This window comes from Euprymna scolopes, chromosome 2 (genome assembly GCF_053919585.1).
Source record: "Euprymna scolopes isolate OS-2025 chromosome 2, ASM5391958v1, whole genome shotgun sequence".
Classification (NCBI taxonomy): domain Eukaryota; kingdom Metazoa; phylum Mollusca; class Cephalopoda; order Sepiida; family Sepiolidae; genus Euprymna; species Euprymna scolopes.
The window spans coordinates 186,566,437-186,588,444 of record NC_136483.1 but is presented as its reverse complement, the minus strand read 5'-3'; the positions used below and the strand labels follow the sequence as shown (position 1 = coordinate 186,588,444).

At 32.1% G+C, this 22,008-nt stretch overlaps 1 protein-coding gene across 2 annotated transcripts in view; it reads right to left on the bottom strand.

Moving 5' to 3' along the window:
* The window catches only part of LOC145299527 (pikachurin-like), a 748,579-nt gene that overhangs the window by 351,130 nt on the left and 375,441 nt on the right, over positions 1–22,008 (bottom strand). The window contains exon 1 of one of the 2 annotated variants that reach the window (XM_080144412.1): positions 16,075–16,211. The exons of the other annotated variant lie outside the window; for it this stretch is intronic. The gene's annotated coding sequence lies outside the window, so the exon portion shown is untranslated. Of the gene's footprint in view, positions 1–16,074; positions 16,212–22,008 lie in introns of those variants that run through there. 2 annotated transcript variants of the gene reach the window in all.

The window sequence follows — 22,008 nt, the reverse complement described above, 5'->3', positions numbered from 1 at the left end:
TGTGTTCTGGTGACGATGATGTCGCTGAAGGCGTTTTTGATATCGCTTAGGCTTTAGAAGCATTTCTCACGCAAAAAGTTGTAGAGATGCTTGAAAAAGTGGTAGTCGGTAGATAAAAGGTCTGGAGAGTATGACGGATGAGGCAGAGTTTCGTAGCCCAATTCGTTCAACTTCCGCAGGGTCGGTTTAGCAATTTGCAGCCGAGCATTGTTGTGAGGGAGAATTGAGCCTTTTCTGTTGACTAATGCTGGGTGTTGTTGTCGAAGTTTCTGATTAATTCAATCCGTTTGCTGATGGTACTTTTCCGCTGTAAAAAAAATCTGTAATAGATGAGACCGATCGCAGACAACCAAACAGTCAGCATGACCTTCTTTTGGTGCAACTCTTTCTTCGGGAAGTGTCGTGGAACTTCGCCGGAGTCTAATCACTGAGCTAGGCGTCACCGGTTGTCGTAAAGAATCCACTTTTTATTGCAAAGAAACAACCTGGTCGAGAAACGAGCTATTCTTGTTGCATAAAAGAAGGGACGATGACACTTCATAACAGCGTTTTTTTTTGTTTTTATTGTCGTGCAATTCGTGAGTCATAAATTTATCATTCTTTTTTCTTTTCGATCTCTCTTAAGTGGTTGGAAATTGTCGTATACATTAAGTCTAATTCAGAAGCAAGTTCTCGAACAATTGTGCATGGATTGACTTATACTAAGGCTCTTAATTGATCGTTGTCAAAATCCGATGGCCGACCACTACGCTCATCATCTTCAAGACTCGTCGCCGTCATGAAATTTCTTAAATCACTATTGTGATGTGTGTTTAGTATTCGTTCCTGTGCTAAACGCTTCGTTGATATCGCGAACTGTTTCAGCAGCTTTTCGGCCTAGCTTGAATTGAAATAAGAAAATTGTGTGAATTTGCGTTTTTCCATCTTGTATTCAACGATCTGAAAAGAAGACATAATTGTTTTAAAACGATTGTAATTTAAACGATAAGATAGCGCAAAAAATGATCTCTAAAATATATATATAAAGTACAGGTATTATAAAAAAACTTGGAAGGAGTTGTCTGAACTCCAATCTCTGGTCCCCCCTCGCCAATCTTTCACGATAAACACCATCTAACTGAAACCACCGTCAATAATTTTTCCCACTCTTTATCTGTGCGTAAATCAAAACGTAGATTCCATGAACAAAACTTCTTTCTTAGAACTGCACGCCTGTGGACCTCTCTACCGCTTGTCTGTTTCCCACCTGACTTCAACATGGATGCATTCAAGTCCAACATAAACAAATTTTTGATGAACCGCCCTCTTAAGTAATGACACTATCAAATCTCCAATACTAACGAATACTGCAACAATATCCCATTGATCACTGTACACAAAATAACCCTTATCCCCGAGTGGCTTCTAGGCCTTGATAAGTAGTGACCTCCATGTAAAAAAAGGATAAGTCCTTTCTAGCAGCTCCAACAGTACTCCATCCTTGGACGTAACTGGCTCTTGTATAGATAGAGAACTGCATCAGCAGTGAGATATCTACTGGATTGGGGGGGTGTATTTAATAAAATTAATTTGTGTGAAATCAAGACTAAAATAGATTTTTTAAAGTTAGTGAATTTGTCCGGGCAACACATGTGAAGACTAAATTTATTTTTCTTTATTTATTTTGTGTTTTAGGTATGAGTGTTTTCGCTGGGGGAGTTGTCTTCCATATATGGTCTCCAGACAAGTTAACTAAATTTGTGGCAACATGCCTGGACGAATGCTGGCTTTGTAAAGATATAGGATGCTCTCTGATGCGAGTAATTTTCTAGCATGATAGAGAGAGCCCACTTTCTTTGCAGCAGCCTTGGTAATGTCCTCAATCTATTTGTTCCAATTTATGTCGCCTGTGAATGTTAAGTCGGGGAGTGGTTTTTGTCACGGCAATCATTATATTTGTTAAAGGAAATAAGCCAACCATTTACGAACCCATTCCAATAGAGGCTGAACTTCGTTTTCTAGGGTTTCAGCCATTGCCTTGTATATGCGTACATTCGTTATGTATATTATAGAGCGTGGTGTCATCAGATACAATGTTATCAGAGAGGTCATTTATGACTATCATCAATAATAAAGATCCAAGGATCAACTTGCATTAACATAATGTTGTTTAAACAATCGGCCATACTTTTTTTTTACATTTTACTTACGCCATCTTTACGAAACAGGTGCTTTCAAAATTGTGCATATCAACTTAAATAAATGGTAAGATGGTCAACTTGGATTTTTCTCCTGTCTAGGACGGACCTAATTATGTTGATTATTCTTCCAGAAGTACTATATGATTTAATTTTCACGAGAAGCCCTTCATTTTAGACTTTATCAAACGCTTTGGATATATCAATGGCTGCAGCTTTATTTTACCCTGCCTTATTCAGTGTATACTATATACATTCAGAGGTGAGCGTTAAAATATCTGCAGTATAACGAGCTTGTCTAAATGTATACTGTTGTTCAGAAATAAGCTTAACATTTAAAAGATGGTGGACTAGTTCTTCAGTGATAAAAAACTTAAAGATTTTAGAGAAAACTGTGGAGACACAGAGAGATAGTTGTATATATTAATAAAAACAAGTGAAGCATGTATGATCCCCCGTGAGTGCATAGTGAACGAGGCACAAAAAATGACTACGTTCAAAATTTACCCCTCCCCCCATTTAGCCCAAAAGTCCCCAGGGGACCTCAAATCCTGGTGACAATGAACAAACGGTGCAGTTTTAGGCTTTAACCTATGAAAATTTGAGTTTTGCACCATGCAAAAAAGTAATGACTAAGTCCATCATTTGCTCCCCACCCATTTAGCCCAAAAAGTTCCCAAGGCCTTAACATATTTAAATTTCAGTTCAGCACCATGCAAAACTGCTAAATAGATATACATAGACAATTTTGGACAAATATGGTAAAATAGTCCTCAAAATGGAGTATTTTTAATTAGCCCTAAAAGACCCTCTGGGGAGGCACACCCAAAAGTTATCGCGAAGTATACACAAACAAAATTATATAGAAATCAGTTAGTTACAACTTTTCAGAAAGTTTTATAAAAATCCAACGCATAATTTTTTAAAATAAGCACCAAAGTGTCAATTTTAGCCATTTTACACCGAAAAGCGCCTCTAGGGGGCAACCGGAGTTATCCTGAAAAATCCGTCCAGTCACTTTTTTACCCATATCATGTTTAATGTTTGTGCAAAATTTTAAAAAAATTCTAAGGCGTAATTATTGAGAAAAGTGCGAACAGATGAACGGACAAGGGTGATATTTCAGATACACCCTCCTTTTGTCGGGGGGACCAAAATACAATAATTAACAGCCCCCCCCCAATAGTATAGCTATCAATATACTCTACAGATTTGAAGAATTATAACAGACGAGTCTTTTAGTTTGTGTTGTTGATATGAAGTATTAATAATGGTAGGAGGAAGAGAGGTAGAGGAATTTTATCTGCAGGATTGTCGTCTTTCTTCTTCGCAGCAATCGTAGTCTAGCAATAAAAATATTATCCCACCCTGACTTATAATGTAGTGACTCACGGGTAAAGCTTGCCATATAATAGTGATGCGTGGACGCAGCTAAAAATTGATTCAAAGATGTTGCGTTTGTATAGGATTAAAACCGCTATCTTCAGACAATGTTCACCTGGAACTTTAGAGATTCAACGCCTTTATCTACTTCACCACGGCCCGAAGTCGGCCAGAGAATTAGTTGGCTAAAACGTGGTGAGACGACAACTATGGAAGGCAGTAATTACTGAGGATACAGTAAAAAGACTCGGCATTCCTACCCGTCGCGGTTAACCAGCTGGCGAAGGTCAGAGTAATGATTAGCCGAAACGTCGTGAAAGAACAACTATGAAAATGAGGCTTACAGCCCGCAAATAAATAATTAATACGTAAATATAAAAATTAGTCATCTGAAAGGAATCCAATAATAAACATATATTCATAAACATTTGTTTTGTGCTACGAATAAGAACTTGTTAAGCTAACAAATATTTTATATCAAGGCTTCAATTCCTTGAGCAAGCACAGGTTTTTGGTATCCGTCGCAAATACGCGATCGCAATTGTATATGTTGTACATGCACGAGGTTTGAGACGAATGGTAAAAGTAACAACAAAGTTTAATTCTCACATGGTTTATTGAAGGTGCAATGGATTGAGATAATACATAATACGATAGAAACGACAGACATAATTAGTACGTGAAAGTATACATTAATATCCCAATGCAATCAAAAAGACATTTGCTGCCGGACTCGTATTGAAATAGAGAATGAACAATGTACAAATAAAAAGTGACTTTTATTGATTGTGTGTTATGGGGCATGCACGGCTGTCAATAGAAAAGGAAGTCTGAAAACGACTGCTTCCGGAGTTTGTAAAAAGCGTCCGAAGATGGTAACCGATTGAAACGTGTTTGATGACTGATTGGCAAGCAAAAGTGTGTGTGTATATATATATATATATATATATATATATATATATATATATATATATATATATATATATGCAGAGTAGTGTTTTCCGTGTTGGAAGCCTTGGTTGAATTTGAATTTTAAATTGAAATAGTATATTTTAAAAAAATCGATTTGGGATTTCTAAGTAATACGATCTTTGGAGTGAATGTGGTATTATAGTGATTGAGGGTCTTAACTAGGAACATCTTAGATAAATATTATATACAGAGACAAGGATGAGAACAAACACCCTCTCTTACACTTTTGAATGGCCTTGTACCTAATTTGTTTATGACTTATAAAATTTTCGTAAAGAAATAGATTTTTCAAAGTGTAGTATCTGTTATACACAAAAAATGGTACAACGATATTGTGAGGTCTGCGTTCACGCCAGATGTCTATAAAATAGAAATATGTCACAAACTGTTTTGTTCTTGGTCAAAGAAAGAGAAATCATCCAAGATTGAAGCATTTAAAAAAGTTGTACGAATCCAATGTACCACGTTTGAGAGGCTTGATTGTCCGCATTAAAAACCGACGTTTTGTCTTACTTTGGCGTTGTAAGGAGGGAAACGTGAATTAATTGTTTCAGGGCAATAAAAGAAACTTAAATTCTGTTTTTGTTTTTGTTTTATGTCTTCCTTTTATCAAATCCGCTTTTTTTTTACAAAAGAGTCACAACTTATTAAGACCCGGATTCCACTCGAGGATAAGGGTTAATGAGTGTATAGTAATTAATGGAAAAATGTAGTAATCGTTAGTAGTGGACATTTGGTAAATTGGATTATTTAAGGGAACGATTCATCAAGAATTTTTTAGACTTGAAGACAACCATATTGTAGTCAGTTGGAAAGCAGGAAAACGCCTCTTTTCTTTTGTTTTTAACGTATGCAAATAACATTTTTATATTTATTTAAAAAGCAGCAATTTAATACTAATAGGAATATTTAGGAAGAAAAATATGAATTTCAAACGAACTAAAACTAAAAGAAAACATTAAAATTCTATGAAAAATAAAAAAGAATAAAATATAAACAAAGCATTCAAAGAGATTTTGCAAGCCGCAAATTATGCTGATCTGTTTTAAAAGAGTTTTGATTTTTACTTTACTTTCCATTTAGTAATTAAAAGTTTCAAAGATTTTTTGTGTTCTTTAATCCATCTGGTTTATTTCTGTTTTTTTTTTCATTCTTTTTTCTGTTCTCCTCTATTTTCTCTTTCCTCTTTTATTTTCTTTGTTTCTTTCTCATATTCTTTTTACCCGTTTTCCAATTCTCTTCCGCCGTTCATTTTTCTTAAATTCGAAGCAGCAGCTACAATCAATAAAATAATGCAATGCACTTGCAACTATACAAGTCAAAACAAAGATAAAACTCAGTATAACGAAACAAATACTGCGTAACTCGTATATTAGTGTCAACAGATAAAATACTAGAAGAAAAATCTGCACTTCTGCCTCGGTAAACTTTTTTGATTTTCAGTTGGGACATGGGGAGTGTGCATAGCAGGGGCAGACAAATGCAATTTCAGGACCGAATCAAAAACCGAAAACATATTTTTTCGTAACAAAACCAGAATTCTAAAATTTTTGGATGCGTATTTTTTCTATTGAGAAATATGTTTTTTAATATAAGAAACTTATGACACAAAATACAGTTTTATTTTAAACAAAATAAACATTTTTATTTTAAACAAAATAAAGATTTTTTATGAACATAAAGCGTTTGTAACACATTTCTGGGATTAAACTACACATAAAAAACATATAACACAATTTATTTTTAAACAAAATAGATATTTTTTTTATTTTTCATAAAACATAAGAATGCATTATTGAAATGCGTGTAATTTTTTTCTTTTCAAATTTTAACTTTTCGTAATAAAGTTAAAACGTTTCCTTTTGCAATGCAAGACATCGTCAACACAAGAAACATCCAGAGAGCAACATGGAAGAACAATGTGCCCAACGCTGGTTGTTAGATTCTGCCGGGGCGACACCAGGTTTCCTAGCCGATAGTCAATTTAGAGAAATCGATTATTATTAGTAAAAGTTAAAATGCTAGATAAAAGAACATTATTATTTGGCGGTTTTATGCAGAATTAGTTTGTGTACAAAAACAAATGTATTTATAATTTTCGGAATTTCAAACGGGTTTCTAGAACAATAGAAAAGAAAAACAGGAAATTGACCTTGACGAATTGGATATTAAAATACTCGAACAAATACGTTTACAAAAATAACAAATTGAGAGTGGGATTCAAAGTCACATGTTAAATCACACATGTTACACACATGTTAAATCAAACATGTTACACATATGTTAGACACATGTTAAAAGTCACATGTTAAAAGATGTGAGTTGAATTACGTCATAGCAAGTGAATAGTAGAGATATATACAGAGTAAGTCAGTGGTCAGTTAGAAAGAAAGAGAGAGAGAGAGAGAGAGAGAGAATGCTAGACGGACAGGGAGCGTTGGAGACAGTGCGGTATGGCCCTGTACGACAGAGGAAAACAGAATCTAACACACGTGAAATCTTCCAATAGGAAAGCATTTGGAATAAAAGTGGTCTGAAAATACAACCAGGGCTTGTTGGTCATTTCTTGGGATGGATGGTCATTTCAACTTTGGCAGGTTCGTCAATCAAGACCCCACATGAATGAATGATAATGATTTCCTATTTGGCAAGATGTAAGATTTCAAGAAAGATGTTTCGCCCCTAAGTTGCAAGGATCTGTTTGTTTATAAAATGTTATATGCCCTGTTGAAACTGTGTCTATATGTGTAATGTATATATGTATATGTGTCACCAACATCAACGGATGGTTCTGCGACAGGCTAGCAGCTAACCAATCGAAATGGAGAAGAACCGCCCAAGCACTTAAAGTCTTGCTAAGAGAAGTTAGCATAAGTTACGACAGAGAAGCAGATTTGCAAAGAGCACAATGATGACTCTAGTTGACCAGAAACAGAACACACATTTCCTAAGACAGACTATCATTCGTGCATCTTCAGCCAAAGATGTCGATGCTCTAATAATTGGGATGCTACTTATGGTCAGTCTACAAATGACCATTTCATAGCATTGTAGTTTAATCCTGTTTTAATCAACAAAGGTGACCGATGCGCTAAAAGCATCCGTTTCTAATTTGTTAATTAGAGATTATAATTTTAATCCTTGCCCTAGGCAATGCAAATTATCTTATTGATCAAACGAGGGATTGTTAGTCCTCCGACAAAAGAGGGGTTGGGCCTAGTAATTCCCTCTCGTCGTCTGTTTGTCCGCACTTTTCTCAATAACTATGTTTTGGATGTGTGTGAAATTTAGCATTAACATTCATGGTGGAAGTATTTAAAACAACACAAAAGCAGACAACAACGAGATTATATTTTCATATTGATTTTTTCTTAACAAAAACTTAAAATTATTTTAGAGTTTTTAATCCTTTAAACGTCTCATTATATATACACACACACATATATTATCGTTCGCTATATATATATATATATATATATATATATATATATATATATATATATATATACATACACACGTATATATACACACAAATATATATACACATACATATACACATATATATACATATACACATATATATACATATACACATATATACACACATATATATACATATACACATACATATATACATATACACATGTATATATACACACAATATACACATATATATATACATATACACATTGACATATATATACACATATACATACACATATATACACATATATATATACACATACACACACATATATATATACATATACACACATATATATATACATATGCACACATATATATATATACATATGCACACATATATATATACATATGCACACATATATACATATACACACATATATACATATACACATATATATATACACACACATATATATACATATACACATATATATACATATACACATATACACACATATATATACATATACACACATATATATACATATACACATATACACACATATATATACAAATACACACATATATATACATATACATATATACATATACACATATATATACACGCACACATATATACATATACACATATATATACATATACACATATATATACACATATACACACACATATATACATATACATATACACACATATACACACACGCACACACACACACACACACACACATATATATCGTAATTCTTTTGGGTGTACAAAAGTTTAAATATCGCAATTATGAAAGGAAGACTTTTATAATTCATGATTAAAAGTGAAATGCGTTTTCAAATAAAGAAAAAGGGAAAAAGAAGAATTTAGTTTAAACAATTACGAAACAACCAAAAAGAAAACCTGGTACTTATGTATTTTTAGTAACGCACTGAAATAATAACATTATTATTTCGAAAGCCATTCTTAACATTGGGGAGGGGAGGTATCGTTTAAAAATCATTTTAGGAGCACTTCTGCAGTATGCAGACAGCGGCTATTGTGAGAGGACGATAACTCTAATTACTTCGTAGTCAAATAACGCGGCAAATAACAATAAGTTTGATTGTAAATTTAGACTTACAGTTTTAATTTTGAAAATTTACGCATAAAATTATATTTTCGTATATTAATTTATGTAATTAAATGACGTAGTCTATATATATGTGTGTTGTGTGTGTGTATGCATATGTATTTATAACAGCTTTAACTGTGACAATTTGTCATTTTCAACAATACCCCTGACCCTGATGCTGCACTTAAACTTAATCCCCCCCCCCCGGCAAAATGATTATTTCATGGTAATAAAGCATTAGAAGACTTCCTTTCAAGAAGGGATACCACACATGACTTTATTTCTCACACTATTAGTCACACTGAACTGGTCAGACCTTTTTATTGTGTTGGTCGTGATTAGTAATGCATTTATGGAGATTCTACTTTAGCTAATTTATGCTAATATAATTGCTGGTTTTATGGCGTCCGGCTTGTTTGATTTATGGAAGTTAATATGAGGTTAGATTGTAATCTGAACCCCAAAACAGTTGGCAGAAAAGAAAAAGAGCGTTTTCCCTTGAAAATACAAGATTTATTGTTTTTGTAGTCCTTTTTTAATTAGCCCTATCTATTTTTACTGCTCCTAAATTTCTTTTCTTTCTATTGCTCCAAATTTTCACTTTCCTGTCTCATCTAATTATCTTTCGCGTTTTCCTTTCTTTTCTTTCTCTTTTCTATCTTTTTTGTCGTTTTCTTTTTCGTTTATTTTTTTTATTTATTTAATTTATTTCTTTCTCCTTTTTCTCTTTTACTATTCCTTTTTTTTTAAACTTTAACAATACGTTTTACCACTTGGACGTAAGGGGCTACTGTTTGGGATCATGTCTACAGAGAACTGCAAGATGTTTGTTCACATCACATTTAAACTTCTGCATTATGCATACAGTCATAAGCATGAAACGGGAAGGAGTTACAATGTCTAGCATTCTGAGAAAATAAACTATTAAAGTAGGAGGCTTTCCGACATTTAGAGACCTCAACGGTGAAGGGGTGAGATTTTGCTGCTTATCAAGTTAGTCAGGAGTATGTACGTTGAGGAGACACAAGTGCCATGTGTTAATCGAAACACATTCCATTGAACTACTTGCAAAATAGACCATAAATGGATAACCCTTATCCTTGAGTGGCCTCTTGGCCTTGATAAGTGGTGATGCCTATGTAAAAAAAAAAAAAATTGTAGATTGAATACTTGTCACTTGATTACTGGTTTATATTGGTTTTACTTATATTGCATAATAGATTCCTTCATTCTTTTAAAATCGCAAGTTTTATTAATATCAGGACGATTAATCGGAGTCGGAAAAATCGCAATTTTTGGGAGTATCGGAATTAGAAAAAAAATCTTGCCTATTTTTCAATGCCCCTCCCCCTCCTCCACAGATTCTTTTATTTTATTTTGGTTTTTGTTTTTATTTTAATTTTAGTTTTAATTTTCCATTGCGGCACTTGTAATAAAATGATAAATATTGATTGATTTTTTTAAACTACTGGCAAAACTAGAATCTATAGATCCCCCCCCCTCAACAAATGTATTCTTACGTTCGCATATATTAGATGGATTTTTACGGTAATCTGAATGGCAAATGCTCGACTGAACTCCAACCTATGGTTCCCCTTTGCCAAACTTTCACAAAAAGCACTCAACTAACAACAGCCACTATATACAACTTCACCCACTCTCTATCTGTGACTAAATCTAAACGCAGGTTCTATGAAAAATCTTCTTTCCCATAATTGGTCGCTTGTGGAACACTTTTTCGCTGGCCTGCTTCCCGATTGAATACAACACGGCAGCCTTCAAACTCAATATAAGCAAATTCTTGTTATACTACCACCTTTGTATTTATTAACCTTTATTCTCGAGTAGCATTCGGGCCTTGATAATTGGTGACTCCCCCCCAAAAAAAACAAAAAAAAACAACAAAAAAAAAACGCAAAATCGGAATCGGTAATCGTGTCGGAATCGTCTTATCACTAACTTTTATCCATTGAAATACTTTAATATTCTTTTTGATTTTGATTTTTATAAAACTCAGGATTAATATTGTTCTGGCCATAGATTATACCCCTGCAGGATTTTAGAAATATTAATTTAAGTTCCACGACCTTTGATTCTTTTTTCTTAGAAAATCTTGAACTAAGGAGAAAACACTTCTCAATTTTTCATCCATTGATTTCGATTTTATATAACAATGAGATATAAAATATAATTGGATTTAAAAACCTTTTTTTTTTATTTCATTGGCTTCAGGAATTCTCTAACAAAAGATGATGAAAAATAAAAATACGATTAAAAGAAATGATTTCATATTGACGTAGAATAAATACATTTAACTTATTGAAGAAAACAAATAAGGAAAAAATATGTGTAAAGAAAATGGGAGTTCCAAGGAATAATATAGGCTGGTTGGAAAGAAAGAAAGAAAGAAAGAAAGAAAGAAAGAAAAAGGTTTGAGAGATAAAGAAATAGAAAGAGGAAAAAGAAAGAGGGGATAATTAATCAAGAGAAAAATAGGAGGAAAAAGGAGAAAGGGAAGAAAAAGTAAAATGAAATAGAGGGAAAAAGAAAAGGAGGAAGAATGGAAAAGAAGGAAAGTAAGCAGAAAGTGAACTTGAAGAGGGAGGAAAATAAAAAAGAAAAAAAGTAAGGACGAGAGAAAGGCGAAACCGAAAGAAGAGAGAGAGAGAGAGAGAGAGAGAGAGAGAGAGAGAGAGAGAGAGAGAGAGAGTCATGTTTGAAACGAGAAAAAGAAGGAAAAAGGAAAGGAATAGAGTTTGAAATAAAAGAGAAATAAAGGTGGAAAATAAGCAAGAGAAAGAAAGGGAGGAGGAGAGAGAGAGGGGGGAGGGGGAAGAAAGAGTGTGTGAAAATGATTTTCTCTTTGGTTCGTTTATTTTAGTTTTTTTTTTAAATCACTAGCAAAGATACTCGACGTTGCCCGGGATTTAATGGAGATCATCAAATGTTCCACACAAAACTTTTATTGACATCGAAACTGATGTAATCGCAATTTTTAAATCAAATTAAGTGATTGCCAGCTCTAGTCAGGGATCCACTGCGGTGCACCAGGAGTAAGATTCACATGCCTCCCCACAGTAACTTCGTTCACAATACATTGGAGTCTACATTGCACTGTAGAGAACATACTGTTGATTCTATAAAATTATTGTTTATATATAATGGTTTGAATTATATGCAAAAGTCAATAATCATGGTTCAATTGTTTGAAACAGAAATATTTTTCGAACGCGTCCCTTGTCTTATAAAAGAATATCCTGTTGATGTTATGCGTCGGACTCGTCTACTTGTGCGGTGATAAAACTTCTCAAGTACACTTGTGATATTAAAGTGTCAACTTTTTTAATCGGATCTTTTTGATTATTGATTTTCGATAGTTATTGATTTTCAATAGTTATTGATTTTCGATAGTTATTGATTTTCGATAGTTATTGATTTTCAATAGTTATTGATTTTCGATAGTTATTGATTTTCGATAGTTATTGATTTTCGATAGTTATTGATTTTCGATAGTTATTGAATGTATTCCGATAGAAAACCTATCTGAGAACACTCGCAGACCCAGATTACATTTGTGTGAATTTAAAAAAATGAAATTGGCCCAGTCGTTTCGGGGTCTATAGGGAACAAACTCTCTTACACACAAAGTGCCTTTTATATATAAGTAGTAATAAATAATCAGAACTAAAAAAAAATTAAGAGCCATAGATACAAAATCAGCAAGCAGATTAATAGAGTGAGGTGCTGATTAAGTGATCAATGCAGGAAAGAGGAAACGTATTTATTCCCCGGAAAGCGAGAAAGAAAGAATGTGAATACTTATCAGGAATTCGCTTTTTCTGTTGGAAAAGTGGATAAGTACGTGAACTAGGATCATGAATACTCCGTTCAAATCCGATCTATTACATAGTACCACTTTTATATATTGATGTTGGCAACCTTCATGTGATCCCACCTGCAAGTATCTTTCTAAAAAATCGGAGAAATCAACGCCAATAACATAACCAAGCGTTTCGATGAGAAAAAGAAAAAAAAAGAAAAGAAAGAAAACAAATTTACTTTTTATTCCAGGAGGTTTGACAGAAGGTCAACAGCGAATTTGATGAAAGTTACTCAGGGGAATGAACTGGATTCGAACTCGACACCTCCAGGCTTTCAGTCGTGTGCATTAGGGAATTATTTCACTCTGTTAGAATATCATTATTTTTATAGTTAGTTTTTTTATTAGGAGGGAGTGATCGTTTACCAAGGCCTTTAAAGATTAATATGTGCCAGGTGGCCGGTGAGACACCACCGTGATAATCGATAATGGTGGAATTTTAGTAACGCTTTTTCTTTATTTAAGAGGACGGCTCAACAGGATCTTGTTCACGTTAGACTTAAAAACGGCCATGTTATAGTCAGCTGGAAAACACCACCACAGTATTGTGTTTCACAAATGGGTAGTTTTTGGAAAGTTAGTTTTAGGCACGAATAGATAAGAAAAACTGATAGCAGTTGCTATAGCTAGACGAGTTCTACTGCAAATGTTCTACAGTCGGGCCAAGATAGAAGCTAAGTTGATGAACATTTTATACTATCAGATATTTTTTTACTACTAAATCAATTAATTGTAAATAAAATAATTTGTATATTCATTTTTTGTGGACTGTTATGCCCATCTTCATAGTTATTGTTTCACCACGTTTCGATCAACTCGTCCTCTGGCCTTCTTCATGCGGTTATCCGCGACGGTATAGGAATGCTGAGTCTTGTAACTGTATCCAGTAATTATTGCATTCCATAATTGTTGTTTAATTACGTTTTTGACAACTAATTCTTTGTCCTGATTTGGGTAGGATTGAAACCGCTATCTTCAGACAATACGTAAAGATTCAACGCCTCTATCCACTGGGCCACTGGCCCCGAAGGATGATCAAAGGGGATTTTATGCTCTTATAAATTCAATTTTGTGTTCTTATCTGTCATTCCATTGTCAGATCCGTAACAAATTGTATTATATATTATCTTAGTTTGTCTCTCAAAGGATGGGTCGGTTAAAACGTGGTGAAACAGCAACTATGAAGATGAGGATAACAGTCTTCAAAAAATGAATACACAAATTAAAAAAAAAATGAATACACGAATAAAAAAAATGAATACACAAATTAAAAAAAAATGAACACACAAATTAAAAAAAATGAATACGCAAATTAAAAAAAAAAATGAATACGCAAATTAAAAAAAATGGATACGCAAATTAAAAAAAATGAATACACAAATTAAAAATAAATGAATACGCAAATTAAAAAAAAAATGAATACACAAATTAAAAAAAATGAATACGCAAATTAAAAAAAAATGAATACACAAATTAAAAATAAATGAATACACAAATTAAAAAAAATGAATACGCAAATTAAAAATAAATGAACACACAAATTAAAAAAAAAATGAATACGCAAATTAAAAAAAAATGAATACACAAATTAAAAATAAATGAATACACAAATTAAAAAAAAAATGAACACACAAATTAAAAAAAATGAATACGCAAATTAAAAAAAAATGAATACACAAATTAAAAAAAATGAATACACAAATTAAAAAAAATGAATACGCAAATTAAAAATAAATGAACACACAAATTAAAAAAAAAATGAATACGCAAATTAAAAAAAAAATGAATACACAAATTAAAAATAAATGAACACACAAATTAAAAAAAATGAATACGCAAATTAAAAAAAAAATGAATACACAAATTAAAAAAAATGAATACGCAAATTAAAAAAAAATGAATACACAAATTAAAAAAAATGAATACGCAAATTAAAAAAAATGAATACGCAAATTAAAAAAAAATGAATACACAAATTAAAAATAAATGAACACACAAATTAAAAAAAATGAATACGCAAATTAAAAAAAAATGAATACACAAATTAAAAATAAATGAATACGCAAATTAAAAAAAAAATGAATACGCAAATTAAAAAAAAATGGACACGCAAATTAAAAAAAAAATGAATACACAAATAAAAAAAATTAATACGCAAATTAAAAAAAATGAACACACAAATTAAAAAAAATGAACACACAAATTAAAAAAATGAATACACAAATTAAAAAAAATGAACACACAAATTAAAAAAAATGAATACGCAAATTAAAAAAAAATGAATACGCAAATTAAAAAAAATGAATACGCAAATAAAAAAAATGAATACACAAATAAAAAAAATGAATACGCAAATTAAAAAAAATGAATACACAAATTTAAAAAATGAATACGCAAATTAAAAAAATGAATACGCAAATTAAAAAATGAATACAGAAATTAAAAAAAATGAATACGTAAATAAAAAAATGAATACACGAATTAAAAAAAAATGAATACGCAAATTAAAAAAAAATGAATACACAAATTAAAAAAAAAATGATTACACAAATTAAAAAAAAAAGATTACACAATTTATGAAGTTTTCTTAAAGAATTTCAAAAACATAACATAATATATAATTAAAATATATGTTATATGAATTTTTAAGTTTTCATAAAGGGTTATGTAGTAGCTCAATAGCGTATATAATGATAGTTATTTATAAAACCATTCATTATTAGGCCGAAAAGTTCTTTAACAAACAATTGGTTGTACTTATTTTAAAAATGTACATATGGCATACAAAATTGACCTAACACACGCGAAGAGTCTTCATTCAAAAAAGAAGTAATTTCTCATTAAAAAATGAAGTAATTTTTCATTCAAAAATGAAGTAATTTTTCATTCAAAATAGGTCAGGTAGGGTAAAGATGGTGGGTTGGGGGGGGCGACCCCCCAACCCACCATCTTTACCCTACCTGACCTATTCAAAGAGAGGAGGAAAGTGTAAGAATATAATAGAATAAGGTGTGACCGCTGGAGCCCGATGGTGCCCCAAAGTACAATATTATACAATTACCGGTGAAATCATATATAGGATCATGATTATATATAATCATATATAACTTACCTTACTGTTTCGCCTGTGGTATTCTGACTGTGATTCTTTTTCGCCTGTAGTCGGTGAATTTATATGTCTTGTTTGTCTTTGCCGGTGAAATAATGTTCAACTACTTTATGCTCATGCTTGTTGTAACATGCTTCATGCTAATAACAACATAATTGTAATATAAGTTAAATAAATTTATTTTTTTATGGTAATAAAAAAATTATATACATATTTTTATTCAGAGTCACTGTCGAAAACTAGTGATTTGCGTCTTTTGTTTGATGTGTTTTCTATGCTTTGTAATGGTTTTCTTTTGAATGTTGGTGTTGTGTAAAATTGTGGTGGGCTCGGGTCGCTGTTTTCGTCGTCTGTGTCTGCATATGGTATTTGTACGCGCCAGTTACTGGGTGGTGTTTTCTGTGTTAGTAGTCCTAGGATTTCTGGATCCTGTGTTTCGGACGGTTGTGCGTCGTCCATAAAGTATTCGATTGTGCATGGACTTTGTGCTTGTCCGGGGTAACATCCTCCCGGTTTGTTCCATCATGGTGGTTCCGTTGTGTTTGCGTCGTCTTCGTGTTGTGTGTCTTCTATTGTTATGATTTCTGGGGTATTATTTGTTTGTCTGTTTGTTGTTTCGTTAGGTGTTTTTTTGGGTGAGTTGAAGTCCTCTTCTTGTGGTATATGATTTTTTGGTGAGGGTATTGGACATTTTTGTTCGATTTGATCTATGTCATAGGTTTTTTTTCCCATTGGTTTATGAAGGTCTTCCATAGAATTATCCACATTCTGGGTGTTAATTTTTTTGCACCCCAGTGTTTCAGTTTTGGTATCGGATTTTCCAAATGGTGGTAATGCATTCTGGCTTTTAGGCTGGGTTCTTCCCCTGGGATTGTTAGCCACGGGTCTGTATTAGATGTGCTAAGACATGGTGTTCTTCTCATTAGTCGTTCTGGGTTGTTTTTCACGTTTACGTGTGTCGTTCCGCCTTCGAGGATTACTTTCGCTTGATCCACGTTATGGCTGTAAAACTGCAGCTCGTCTGTGTATATCAGAGCTCTGTCCACGCAGTTCGCGAATGTGAATGCGTCTTGATCTCTGCATCTCATTGCTCCATAATTTACGATTCCCTCTCTTATGCTGTTGATGATATACGTTTTTCCGGCGTTTGCTGGTCCTTGTAGATGGAAGGCGTTTATTTTTGGGAGGACTTTATGGCAGACGTCGAATAGTTCTTTTGCGATTTTGTCCTGATTTAGTCTGTGATGGTCACACCATGCTTCGTATATTCCGAGGGATTCATTCAGTGGCCAGTAGTAGTTGCCTTCTAAGTTTCTGAAATAATCTGTCTTGTTTTTTATTTGTCTCCAAATTGGAATGTGGATTTCTTTGATGTTCACTTCGGTAGAGACTTCTTGTATTAGCTTATTTATTGATTGAGTGTTTTCTATTATGTATTGAAAATCTCTTTGGTACTGTGATCCTGCTCCTTCACAGAAATGTACTAAGTCTGATATATCTCTTCCGGGACAATGTTCGAAAATCTGTTTTATGAATTTATATTTTTTTGCGCGGACTGTGTCTATGTTTTTTAACCCGCTAGTATGTGGTCTTTTTGTAATTATTTGTTGGTCGTCGTTTATTATATCGAACCACATTTTTTGGCCTTCTGTGGTTATGTTGTTAATGCAAATTAATTTTTTTCCTGGGTTGGATTGGCATAGGTAACTGGCGTATCCATATGGAGTTTTAGCTCTCTCTGCTTTCATGTATGTACTTATTGCGTCGTGGTCTCCCGCTTCCATTAGACCTTTTTTTAATTCCTTGAACGCATACAGTTCTGCGGGATGTCTGTCATGGAAACTTACTATGTGAAAGTGTTGTCTTCCCTGTACCTTCTTGCATCCGTCGTCGTGAATTACTATACATGGGTGGCCATTTAGAATATTCATAAAATGTTTGTTATTGCTGTCCGGACTGTCACATCTTAAAACCTCACTAGGTTTTAATTCTAGATTTGGTTTTTCCCAGTTGTATTCGTTGATATATCTGAAGCGATATACCCAGTTGTACTCTTTTAAAGTTGTTCCTTCAAATGCTTGTCGATAGGCCGTATTAAATTGTTCATATTTTGGTTCTGTTGCGCTTTCGTCGAATCTGAATGTTGCTAGTTTGGTCGTCATTTTAGTTGCTTATTTCGTAGTGACGTGGACTTGTGTGGCGTCGGTCTTCGTCTGCTTTCTGTTGTTGCGTGTTGGTTCTTTTATTGAGATTTGCTGTCCGTTTGACGTCATAGTGTTAATTACCACTTGACCTGTCCATTTACATCCGTTTACCCATTTATGTATCTCGAGGTCATTTGGTCTATTAATGTTCCGTAATATTTCATTTTGATGAGAATAATAAAAAGAAAAGAAAATAATTAAATATGTATAAATTAAATGAATGTTGATATTTTAGCCTGACTGACGATTCTTATACACTGAGGAAGTCCCCTCATAAATGTTTACTTACTTTTATATAAAATAAATATGTATATTTACGAACCGAGTAAAACAAATTATTACTACTAATAATTATTTTTGATGAAATATGATACAAACACAACAACGAAAATGAGGATAACAGTCTGCAAAAAATGAAGCCTCATCTCAAATGATTCCATGAAAAAATAATAAATAAAATTATATATTATAATTTTTATGTTTTGTAATCCGGAAAAACTGAACTCCAATCCCTCGTTCCTGTCTATAAATCCGCCATAGCGAGAACTCATATTCATACCGCCATTGCAAAAAAAAACAAAAACACCCCCCCCCCAAAAAAAACAAAGCAAAAACAACAACAACAAAAAACAAAAAACAAACAAACAAACCTATTTATTCCTCTATATAATGAAATCAAACAGAATTTCACGAACATTTCCTTTCATTCCAAGACCCCATTACCTCTGATCTGCTTCCTTGCAAACTAAATTATCACCTTCAATTCTAATGTCAACAAATAATTTAAAGTAATCAAATGCTTTCCTTTCCGTCTATCGTTTCGGGTCCTCTCAAAGTTCAGCATTCAACTGATAATCTTTTTAATCTATCTTCGAGTGGCCTTTCGATTTATAAGTCATGAGACATTAATATAACAGAATTTTATTTAAATTAGTATCAGAGTTGTGATTCAATATCCTAACCGAATGACATATTTTTTAATGCTATAATCACGTTTTCAATGAACAGTTATCGTATACACAGCTCTAGTGCAGCTGTCACCCGAGGAGGTGTGTTATTTGGAAAGGGATTACGACAATTGCAATGGTGACGAATGCGATGGATTGAGATTCAACGCAAATCTCAGTTGATGTACAAACGGAGTGAAGCAATAATAGACGCATTTCACTTGATACGCAAAATGGCGGTTGTGCATTGTTGGATTATGGCATTCACAGCCTTATGGCGGGTTGCTGGGAGACGAGAACGTCGAATGCAAACCGACAACAATGGTTAATCGAAAGTGAGAGGGAAATGATGAGGGAGAGATAGAAAGAGAAGGAAAGAAAAAAGAAAAAAAGACAGAAGAAAAATAAATAAAGAAAAATAAATAAAGAAGGAAAAAGGAAAAGCAAGCAGAAAGAAAAACGAAAGCAATATTGGAGAAGAAAGAGGAGGATGAAAAGAAAAAAAGTAAAGTGAGAAGAAAGAAAGGAAGAAAAGAGAAAGAAAGGAAAAGAGAGAAAAATAAAGAAATATAAAAGAAAGAATAAAGAAAATAAGAAATGGAGAAAGAAGAAAAAAGAAAACGAAAAGAAAGAAAGAAGGAAATAGAATAAAAAGAAAGAAGAATTTTTATATTCTCTCTTTTTTTTCGTTTCATCTTTGTTCCTTCCGTCTTTTTTAATGTTTTGTTTCTTCTTTCCTTTCTCTCTTCTGGCTATGTTTCTATTACTTTGTTAAAAAGAGAGAACGAAGAAAAAGAGACTGTTTTATTCTTTCTCTTTTTTAAGAAAGAAAAGAAAGAAGACAAGGAAAAATACAAAGAAGAGAGAAAGAAAAGAAAAGAAAGAAAAATAAAACAAAACATTTAAAAAACGTAATAAAAATAAAAATAAAAAGAATAAAAATAAGTGAAATGACTAGATTTGGGCGTTTACGGTTCTGATATTTATTGAATGATAAAAAAATATAACATTTTGAAAACATCTTGAATTTATTAACAAAATAGATAAAAATGTGTCTTCAAAATGGTCAGAAAAAATTGAATAAAAAAACATGGGTTTAAACAAAATCGGAACAATAATTTATTACGGTTTGAACTCTAATAATTTATGCACTATTAGGATATTCACCGAAATTCTGTGTGAATTTAAGAAAGTTTAATATATATATATATATATATATATATATATATATATATATATATATATATGTTTTTTTTTTCATTTCGATACTTTTTTGTGACGAAGAGGGGAGGTCCGCTTGAAATATAAAAAATAACAATAAAAATATTAAATACAAAAAGTAACATCGTTTTTCATGCTTCAAAAAAACACTCATAACCTTTAAATCACTATCCTAGAAGCATACGTGGACCTTTATTATATATATATATATATATATATATATATATATATATGTGTGTGTGTGTGTGTGTGTAAGTGTGTATGTATATGTATATATATATATATATATAGATATTTCAAAAATACATGAAAATGAATGAGTAATCAACAATAAAACAAGGGAAAGATGGTCTTCTTCTGTCAAGAAGTGACAATCACCATATATGTATGTATATATATATATATATGTATATATATGTGTTTATATGTATATGTATATATATGTGTATATACATGTATATATATGTATATATACATGTATATATATGTATATATATGTATACATATATGTATGTATATATATATGATTGTTGAGCTGGATTAAATCCGACGATATATATATATATATATATATATATATATATATATATATATATATATATATATATATATATATAGTTTTGAAGTTTTAACCTTTAAAACTATACAAAAAATATTTTTTATCATTCGTTAGAAAACCATCCAGTCAGTAAGTTATTTAATCACCTGCAATCACTGCATCAACTCGCTCTCGAATTTATAATGGTCCCAATAATTTATTTTTCAAGGGACCATCAGTTGTTTACCATGAACACTGTTTCGGGGATTTAAAAACAAGACAGTATATTACATCATGGCTCCCCAGCAGTGTTGATCAAACACCACCACCCTTAATCTTAGGAAGAAGACATGTTACAAACATTTGATCCAATTTCCTATTCTTAAGTGCAATTACTAACCTTTTCATACTATAAAAATGAATGTCTAACCTGTGTGATTCATCAATTTCCACATTTAAAATGGATATATTTTTTAATTTATCAGTCTTGTATTTATAAGATTAGGATTAATCCATTTAGCTACTTATCACCCCCATTATGATTAGTATATTTACATTCTTATTTATTTAAAATTAGATATATAAAGGTTAAAAATATTTTTACATATATACATTTTTTGTTAATAATTTTGTTATATGTAATTATAAATACATTTTATACATTGCTACTATAGTTTTGGATTTCCTTTATTAATATAGTCTGGTTTATCTTAAACGATTCCAAAGCATCAGGATAACGAACAATTGCTTTATTTAATTGTTTAAATATTTTATTTTTATCCCCACCTTGTCTTATCATCCTTATTACTAAGTTAGAAACTGGTGGTATAAAATCTGTTAATTTTAAAGTAACCCGAGATATTCTCAAAAACTCTGGCATAATGGTTCCATAAAACATAAAAACAGGGCAGGTGCTATCTTTATGCGGCATACGTACTATTTTAAAGGGGAAGGCGTTTCTTTTATCAAATATTTTATAAAGAAAAATCCCATCCTCAATTTTTATATCTAAATCCAAAAATGTAGC